This window comes from Ceratotherium simum, chromosome 3, assembly GCF_057802395.1.
Source record: "Ceratotherium simum simum isolate JZ-2026a chromosome 3, ASM5780239v1, whole genome shotgun sequence".
NCBI classification, from domain to species: domain Eukaryota; kingdom Metazoa; phylum Chordata; class Mammalia; order Perissodactyla; family Rhinocerotidae; genus Ceratotherium; species Ceratotherium simum.
Window position 1 is genome coordinate 96,130,546 of NC_141902.1, and position 9,337 is coordinate 96,139,882.

Sequence of the window (9,337 nt, forward strand, 5' to 3'; positions counted from 1 at the left end):
AAAGCACAGAGGGGAAACTTACTGGAGGCTCAAGTCCCCTGGCATGACTTGTTCACCCAGAATATGTAGGGAAGCAAGGTGTGTGCTATAGACTGAACGTTTGTGCCTCCCCCCCCCCCCCCCCCCCCCCGACAATTCGTATGTTGACACCTAACCTCCAATATGATGGTGAGGAGGTGGGGCCTTTGGGAGGTGATTAGGTCATGAGGATGGAGCCTTCATAAATGGAATTAGTGCCTTTTAAGAGAGACCCCAGAGAGCTCTCTTGCCCCTCCTGCTGTGTGAGGACACAGAGAAAAGATGGCTGTCTATCAACCAGGAAGCTAGCCCTCACCAAATCTGCTGGCACCTTGATCTTGGACTTCCAGCCTCCGGAATGGTGAGGAATTCCTGTTGTTTATAAGCCACCCAGTCTACGGTATTCTGTTACAGCAGTCTGAATGGACTAAGACAGCCTCCTTCAGCCACTCCACCTCAGTCCAATGGCACAAAATAAGGGGTCACTTCAAAGAGATTACTGGACTCTGGGGACTGAGATAGACTTACCTTCTAGGAATTCAGAGACAGGGGAGGTCACTAGAAGGTCATTTTAAAGACTTCTGGAGGTAGCTTTGATGAGAGTCTTGAAGAATAAACAGGAGCACCATTGGGGCAGGGATGGAGTTTCCAAATCTCTTTCCAGATCTTACTGGGGTCCCTCAAAGATTGTCAGAGGAGAACCTCACAACTCACAAATCCTCCGTCCCTTTCCCTTTGCTCTTTACAGCTCTCATATCCCAAAGCTTCCCCGAGGTACCTCTGTTTCTCTCTCAACTCCTCACCTCAGCACCTAAGGAAAGCCGTCCCTGAATCCGACGCTGGTTGCCAGTGACTCCCTCACCCCTCCTCCCCCTCTGTCCATCTCTTCTTTTTCCCTGAAAGCACTTTTCCTACCCTTGTGCAAATCAATTAAGTAAATCGGTTTGCCCTCTTGCGGTTGTTTAGCCTCTTCAACACGTAACTGCGTCCTGTGGGAAGAGAGGCTCAGGAGCCGAGGGGGCCGACCCGGGACGCCCCCCCGCAGGACAGGAGGGCGAGGGCAACCCGCCGCGGCCGGAGAGCCAGTGTGCCCCGTGAGGCGGAGGGCGGGGGAATATCACAACCACACGTGTTAATGTTTTTCTTTTTATGTTTTCTGATAAACCGATTGTTTGTGATTTGTTGTTGTTGAGCTAGGAGAAAAATCAAACCAATGGTACGTCAAGGTCAGCACCAGAGGGTCCCTCCTTCCTCCTTGCTGAACGTCTTCGCCTTCTCTCTTCACCCGTGCCCTGCAGTCTGTTTCCCTCTCCTGCCTCTACATCCTGAGAATAAACCGAGTGACCAGTGACACCGGACAGGCTGGCCCAGGGGCGTGTGTTCCTGCGAGCTGCCCTGGGTGCTCCTACCCTCTGCGACAGGAAGTCCCATAAAGATTGCCCTCTGGGCAGTGCAGAAGTCCTCAGCCTCCAGCACCTGCAGCACCTGAGGGAAACTGAGGCACAGTGAAGCGTTTCCCAAGCAGAAATGCCGTTCTTCGGAAGTAAGCATCCTTTCGTGCCAGACTGTGCTGAGGCTTCTGACAGATTCTTGAGGGGGGATATTAGCTGTGCCCTAAAGATCTTCGGGTTGAAGCTTGACTCTGCTACTGTTGCAGCCCAATAGTAGAGGGGATCTTGGTGGACCTCGTGGCCACAGGTGACCTGCAGAGGAGATAAACGGTGTGTCCGAGGTTCAGAAACCACAGAGAGGAGGAGAAATGGGGGACCAGATCAGAAATGCCCCCATGTGGATGACCTGTAATTTTATTTCTGAGTAAACAAGGGTCATTACTTGATCTCCCTGACCTCAGTTCCTCCCCCCCCCCCCACAGATTTGTGTGAGAAAGGACACCAAAGAGGGTGAAGAAGTTTGAGGAGGAAATTGCTGCTGATGCCCCTGCAAAACGGGCAGGGGATGAAGTGGGGCCGCTGTTGGCTTCTGGAGGGTTCATCTGAGGAGCATTGCTGGGGCAGCCTGGGCCACTGGCCGGCTGTGGGCACGGCATGGTCTGAGCTGAAGGCTTTCCTCTTGGCTCCTTGGTACGTCTGTGACTAGAAGGGAGCTCAGCTATTTCCTCTCTTTTACATCAAAATACAGGATTGTGGCTGGCTAATTAGAAACTTCATTTTTTTCCTCTGCTGGACCACAGAACAGCCGTGTATCGGCCAAATGCCTCCCATTCTTATTGTGTCACTCCCGGGCCGTTTTCCCAAGTTCTAAAATGTTTCGTATTTGTCTTCATGCTGGTGCCATTTGTGGTGGTGAATGTGCAGTTATCCATGAAAATCTCACATGATTTTCTTTAAATTTCCATCATGAGGCTGGAAAGAATTCAGCCCTTCTCACCAGTATCTGCGTAGTTGGGGTCTGTCGAGAAGGTAGCTGGTAGAGCCCATCAGAAGCCTGGCTTCCAGGGGGCGTGGGCAGATTGGAGCTTCTACAGGGCACTTAGCCAGGAGCGAGCGCCTGGAAAGCAGGTCAGATGACCAGAGGTAAAAGGTTGGAGGCCCTTCGGAATGCCCTTGGGCATTCCTTCTCTGGGCAGTTTGCGTCTCCTGCCTCATGTTTTGTTTCCCATATGTGTACAAATATCTCAAGAGTGTGAGCTTTCCTGGATAAACAGTTAAGCGAAATCCTATATGATAAAATTATAGAATGTTAGAGTTGGAAGGGTCCTTTGAGTGTAAGTTGTCCCCCCAAACGTGACTGTGTAGAGGAGAAAAGAGAAGTTCCAAGAGCATCCAACTTGCCCAGTATCATCCAGAGGGTAATCAGCAGGACCACAGCTGGGACTGGGTTGCTGGCTCCTGCTCCTTTCAGATCATTCACTGTCCGTGAGGAATGGGGTGAGGGTGGGGGGCTGGGGGACGAGCACTACTGTGTGCTGAGCACTGGGCTCAGTGTTTTCTGGGTTCGTTCTTCACTTAGTTAGAGAGTCAGAAGTCCTCTTTGACTGAGGTTGAAACTCTGAGCCAGCAGCCTGCAGATATACATCTAGGGACCTTAAGGAGCTGTTGAATGTCACCAAGGGAAAGATGCCTGTGCAGCATAGAGAAGTGAACCATCAAAATGACACCCGCTTATTCACTCAGCCACCCCACCTTCCTGTGCAGAAGAGTTAGGAGGGCGAGGAGCGCAGCATTGGTCCTGTGCCTGGCGCCTGGAGGAGCATTAGAGCAGCCTCCCGCCCGGCCTCTCTTGAGCGTCTCTAAAAGCTCTGCTTCTCTTCCTCGCAGTCACTTTGGACACCGTGTGTGCTATTCCAGCCTCTTTTATACTCGTCCTTGCGAATCAGTCTCATTGCATGTGGTCCTCAGGAGACTGAGTTACAATAACAAAACAAGCTTGATGACCTACGTGTCCCGAGAGCCAAATAGCTGGCGCTGTACACACAGTGTCTCATTTAGTCTCCACCACGACCCTATAATGATCTCCTATTTTATAGATGAGAAAATCGAGGCCCCGTGAGGTTGACCCACCCAAAGGCACCCAGGGAGCCAGCACTCAACTCCAGGTCGGCCTAACCCCAAAGCCTGTCCTCTTCACCCCTGAACTGTACTGCTTCCAGGTCGCCCTCTTTAACCAGAGACATAACACCAAAATTTAATTACAAGTAGAGCAATTATTTACAACTACATTTACAAGTGTGTGAAAAAAATTCACAAATACAAGTACAAATGTACTCTAGTTACAAATCAAGTAAAGGAAATGCAATTTGGAAATTAAACAAACACACACACAAAGGAAAAAAGCAGGAAAGATCTCAAAACTGAATTTACAAATGGTTCATACAATAGTAACAATGAGAACTATATATTATAACAGTCCATGCAAACTCAACAGAAAAACTAGCAGAGGATTTGAATAGGAAACTAAAGATAAGAAGTTACATAAATTGTCCAAAATATATGAAAAAAATCAAATTTTCTAACTAAAGGATTACAAATTAAAGCAACAAAAAATCTTGGAAAATGACAAAACCCTATGTTGGGGAGGATGTGAGGAGGCAGATGGTGAAATGGGCACTTTCCTGCAGGCAAAATGTGGTAATTTGACAAAACAGCAGGAGTTATAATAAGTAAATATGATGTGCATACAATGGAAAACTATGCATCTGTTAAAGTGATGCTGTATAAGAATATTTAAAACACACCAAACATTTACAATAGATTGCCAAGTGAAACGGCAGTTTATAAGCAGCACGCCCAGTGGGATCCCAGTTTTCACAATAGCTGACCTTCCCCAGGTGGTGGATGCCAGCATCACCGACAGCGAGATAACCCACTTCGTGGGCATCCTGACAGGATGCACTGAGAATGCACATCACTGCCGGGGTATTTGTCCACAAAGTGCATAACTGGAATGGAATGATGAGGAAACATCAGATGACTCCCCACTGAGGGACATCCTATAAACTGACTAACCTGCAATCTGTGAAAATGCCCAGGTCGTGGAAGAGAAAGACCGAGAACCTCTTACAGAGTAAGGGGGACTAAAGAGACATGAAGATAAAGTGCGATGTGGCGTTCTGGATTGGCTGCTGAGCCAGGGAAAAAAATTGCTCTAAAGCACATTACTAGGACAATTGATGTCATCCGAATAAAGATTGTGGATTAGATAATAGTGTCAATGCTAAATTTCCTGATTTTGATCCTGGTACTGTGGTTATGTGTGACACTGAAAGCTATGCCACCGGGATTTCAAACACCAGCAGGGTCACCCATGGTGGGCAGGTTTCAGCGGAGCTTCCAGACTAGACGGGGGATGGACTAGGAGGAAGGACCTGGCCACCTGCTTCTGAAAAAACTGGCCGTGAAAACCCTGTGAATGGCAGCGGAGCATTGTCTGATAGATATAGTGCCGGAAGATGAAAGGAGGGCACAAAAAGGACCGGGCAGTGTTCCCTCTGCTGTCCACAGTGTCTCTAGGAGTGGGAATTCACTCGATGGCACTAACAACAACCTGTGGTTATGTAAGAGACCTACATTATCCTTAGGGAATAGACTTTGAATTATTTAGGGACAAAGGGGCATGATGTCTCCAACTTAATCTCAAGTGGTTCAGAAAATAAATATCTGTCTGTAATATCTGAGTATGTTAAAATTTATGATTTTAATATTCACAGTAACATTTAATATATCATAAAATATAAAATATATTTAACATTATAAAATAATTATATATATACATGGGGAGAGAGAGAGAGAGAATAAAGGGAGAAGAAGACAGCGAGCGGGACACACTGGACAACGGGCGGCTCTAGGTGAGGGGGTCGGGAGCTCCTTGTGCTCTTCTCGCAGCTTTGCTGCAAGTTTGAAATTACATTAAAATAAAGTTATCAAAAAACGACGTTAAAAACTGGAAAGTTTTTCACAAAAATGTCAATGGTACGTTTCTTTCAGTGGTGGGATCACGCTTTGTTTTGATTTCCATCTTTCTGCAGACAAGTGTTTTCTGAAATTGTCCACAATAAACATCTGTAAGGATATAACTCGCTCATTGAACAGTCTGAACTCAGGGGTACAGGCATGGAACTGCCTTTAAAAAAAAATCCCAGCTGCACTGTGCGGTTCTTCTCAGTGCTTTGATGTCATCTTGGAAGATCTAGAAACTTCCCAGTCCCCTGTAAGTATTAAAAAGTCTCGTCCAGATTGAAGCGTCTATTTCATATCCAGCTGGTTGCTCATCCTCCTGCCTTACCCTTGGCCTGAAGGAGAAGGGAACAGGAGGTGGCAATGGCGTGCTCTGCTCTTTTCCCTCCGTCTCTTCCTCCTCTGCTCACCCTCCACTTCTGCTCTCCAGGTTTGGAGGGCAGAGGGAGCTCATGTCCTTTCGCTTACCTGATGCTGCTGAAGTTTCCCTGTTGGCTGGGACTCCTTCCGGGAGCCGGAGCCTGATAGCTACTTCTCTCGTGGGCCATCGGTGTGAGTTCTTCAGGAGGCCTTGAAGGGGGCTTCCCCCCTACACGTCCCCCAGCATGGGAGGTGCCCTATGGCTCTCGTCCACAGTGTCACTCCACACCTTTCGCTGCTCTGGTCCCCTCGCCCAGCAGGCAGTACATCCCAACACCTACTGAAGGTCCCACAGAGTCAAAACTTCCAAAACTGACTCCACGTCTCCCTCCTCCAACCCCACCAAACTAGACCCTCTTCCAGCAGTTCCCACCGCAGTGGATGGTACCACCTTCCACCCAAGTCATTCTTTCCACCTCCCCTCCCTCATCCATTCTCCACAATCATCATGTCTTGTCTAGTCTATTTCTGAATGTTTCTCCAAACCAATAGTTTTTCAAACTTATTTTTAGAATAAGCTTCTTTCAGTCACACCCAGTTAGTCCCAGTGTCCACAACATGCTGTGATCTCCAACCTCCAGATCTCTAGACACATCTTCCTCTCCTCCTGTAATGTCCCTCCCCAGTACCGTGGCCCTCTTTCCTTGGCCTGGTTGACTCCTCTGAAGTTTGTGGTCCCACATGAGAATGGATTGGATGGGAGGAGGTCATCAATGGGCATGGGTTATCAGATGGGATTCTGAGTCTATGGAAAGTCCTAAATGAAGATGGGAAAGCTCTCACTGCAGTTATGTAAGGAAGGATGCCATTTAGGATGTGTTTTTGAACTAGATGCTCAAAGCTCAGGCACCAGGAGTCATCTGAGCAGCTCTGGGAAGGTCCCTTAATCCCCAAGGGCCTGTCCATCTGCCCTGGGTCCTCTGTCCCCTGTCTCCTGTCCCAAAGAGAGTCACACAGAGGGGGTTTGGGAGATGTTTTTGGAGTTCCTCCTCCTAAGATTCAGCTCCCTCTAAGTGGTTACTGGTCAGCAGAGATGGATTGAGGTGTGATGAGGTCTGAAGCTCATACAGTTGAAGGATCCTCTTTAAGAAAGCGAATGCAAATTTACACATTCAGATTGCAGAGCCCTGGGAAGGGCCTGGGCAAGTGTGTTTGTTGGGGGTTGGGGATGGGGGTGCTGCAGCTGAGTTTCTTAGCTTCCTGGTAAATCTGGCTTTTCTGGTCAGAGGCTGGAATGGAGGACAGTGACATCAGCCTCAGCATGTTTCCTGTTCTCGGGGCGATTCTGGAATCAGTATGGGGCTCAGCAGTGCTTGGACCATGGGCTCCAGAGCCAAACAGGCTTGGGATCCAGTCCAGGCTTTGTCTCCTCCTAGCCGTGCAGCCTGTGGAAGGTTACTCCAACTCTTTGAACCTCAGATTCCTCTTCTGAAATAAACTGGGATTTCTAACTGGATTATTTTTCTGTTTTCCTTCCAGAAAAGCAGCCTTAGAACTGAATTCAAATGACTCTGGCCCTTTTTGCACCTGCAAGGGCAAAAACAGATGGTGGTTAAAAACAAAATTTTTTTTTTCAACTTGAGGATCCACTTCATGAAGCATCATATAACTTTTCTCCCCCACACTTGGGAAAAGAGCACTTATTCGTGGGTTGGAAAATTCCTTGGCTTGTCTCAAGAGCGTTCTGTGCGACTGCATTGGTGCTGCTGCCACCTGGGTGAGGAAGAGGGCAGGCGAGGGCGTGGCCCGCTCACTGGAGCTGTCCTGTGCTGCACTGCTCCGGCACCAGGGAGGCCCAGTCAGAAGGCCGGGGGGGTCCAGTTTTACTCGTCAGCGCACGAATATCCAGTTTCCCGACACCATTTATTGGAAAGACTGTGTTCTCCCCACTGAGGATTCTTGGCTCCCTTGTTAAAAATAAATACCATATACGTGTGAATTTATTTCTGGGCTCTGAATTCTGTTCCGTTGGTCTATGTGTCTGTTTTTATGCCTATACCACACTGTTTTGCTTACTATAGCTTTGCAATATAGTTTGAAATCAGAAAGTGTGATGCCTCCAGCTTTGTTCTTTCTCAAGATTGCTGTGCTTATTCAGGATTTTTTGTGGTTCCATATGAATTTTAGAATTGTTTGTTCTATTTCTGTGATTCCAGAAATGCCATTGGAATTTTGATAGGGATTGCATTGAATCTATAGATAGCTTTGGGAAATATGGACATTTCAACAATATTAACTCTTCTGATCCATGAACACAAGATATCTTTCCATTTATTTGTGTCTTCTTCAATTTCTTTCAACGGTGTCTTATAGTGTTCAATATATAGACCCTTCACTTCCTTGGTTAAATTTATTGCTAAGTATTTTATTGTTTTTGATGTTATTATAAATGGGATTGTTTTCCTTATTTCTTTTTCAGAAGTTCATTGTTAGTGTATTGAAATGCAACTGATTTTTGCATGTTGATTTTGCATCCTGAAACTTTACTGAATTTGTTTATTAGTTCCAACAGTTTTTTGATGGAGTCTTTAGGATTTTCTGTATACGAGATCACGTTGTCAACAAACAATTTTCCTTCTTCCTTTTCTATTTGGATGCCTTTTATTTCTTTTTCTTGCCTGATTGCTCTAGCTAGGGCTTCCAGTACTGTGTTGAATAGGAGTGGTGAGAGGGGCATCTTTGTCTTGTTCCTGATCTTAGCAGAAGGGCTTTCAACCTTTCACCATTGAGTATGACGTCAGCTGTGGGCTTGTCATATATGGCCTTTCTTATGTTGAGGTATGTTGCTTCTATACCCACTTCATTGAGAGTTTTTATCATGAAAGGGTGTTGAATTTTGTCAAATGCTTTTTCTGTATCTATTGAAATGAGCATATGATTTTCATCTTTCATTCTATTAATGTGGTGTATTTTACATGACTCATAAAAATTAACTCAGAATGGATTAAGGACTTAAATCTAAGACCTGAAACTGTAAAACTCCTGGAAGAAAACATAGGGAAAAAGCTCCTTTACATTGGTCTTGGCAAGTATTTTTTGGAAACGACACCAAAAGCACAAGTAACAAAAGCAAAAATAAATAAGTGGGACTACATCAAACTAAAAAGCTTCTGCACAGCAAAAGGAACAATCAACAAAATAAAAAGACAACCTATGGAACAGGAGAAAAAATATTTGCAAATCATCTATCTGATAAGAGGTTAATTTCCAAAATTTATAAGGAACTCCTACAACTCAATAGCAAAAAAACAAAAATCTGATTAAAAAATGGGCAAAGGACCTGAATGGACATTTTTCCAAAGAAGACACACAGATGGCCAACAGACACATGAAAAGGTGCTCAGCATCACTAATCATCAGGGAAATGCAAATCAAAACCACAGTGAGATACCCCCTCATGCCTGTTAGGATGGCTATCATCAAGAAGACAAGAGATGACAAGTGTTGGTGAAGATGTGGAGAAAAGGGAACCTTTGTGCACTGCT

The 9,337-nt window shown here is 46.1% G+C and overlaps 1 long non-coding RNA gene across 1 annotated transcript; it reads left to right on the top strand.

Moving 5' to 3' along the window:
- Positions 1 to 205: 205 nt before the first annotated feature.
- Positions 206 to 7,908, top strand: LOC147917698 (uncharacterized). The gene is made up of 3 exons (XR_015551754.1): positions 206 to 1,561; positions 5,504 to 5,685; positions 7,332 to 7,908. It is a non-coding gene; the product is annotated as an uncharacterized LOC147917698 (long non-coding RNA).
- Positions 7,909 to 9,337: the final 1,429 nt, after the last annotated feature.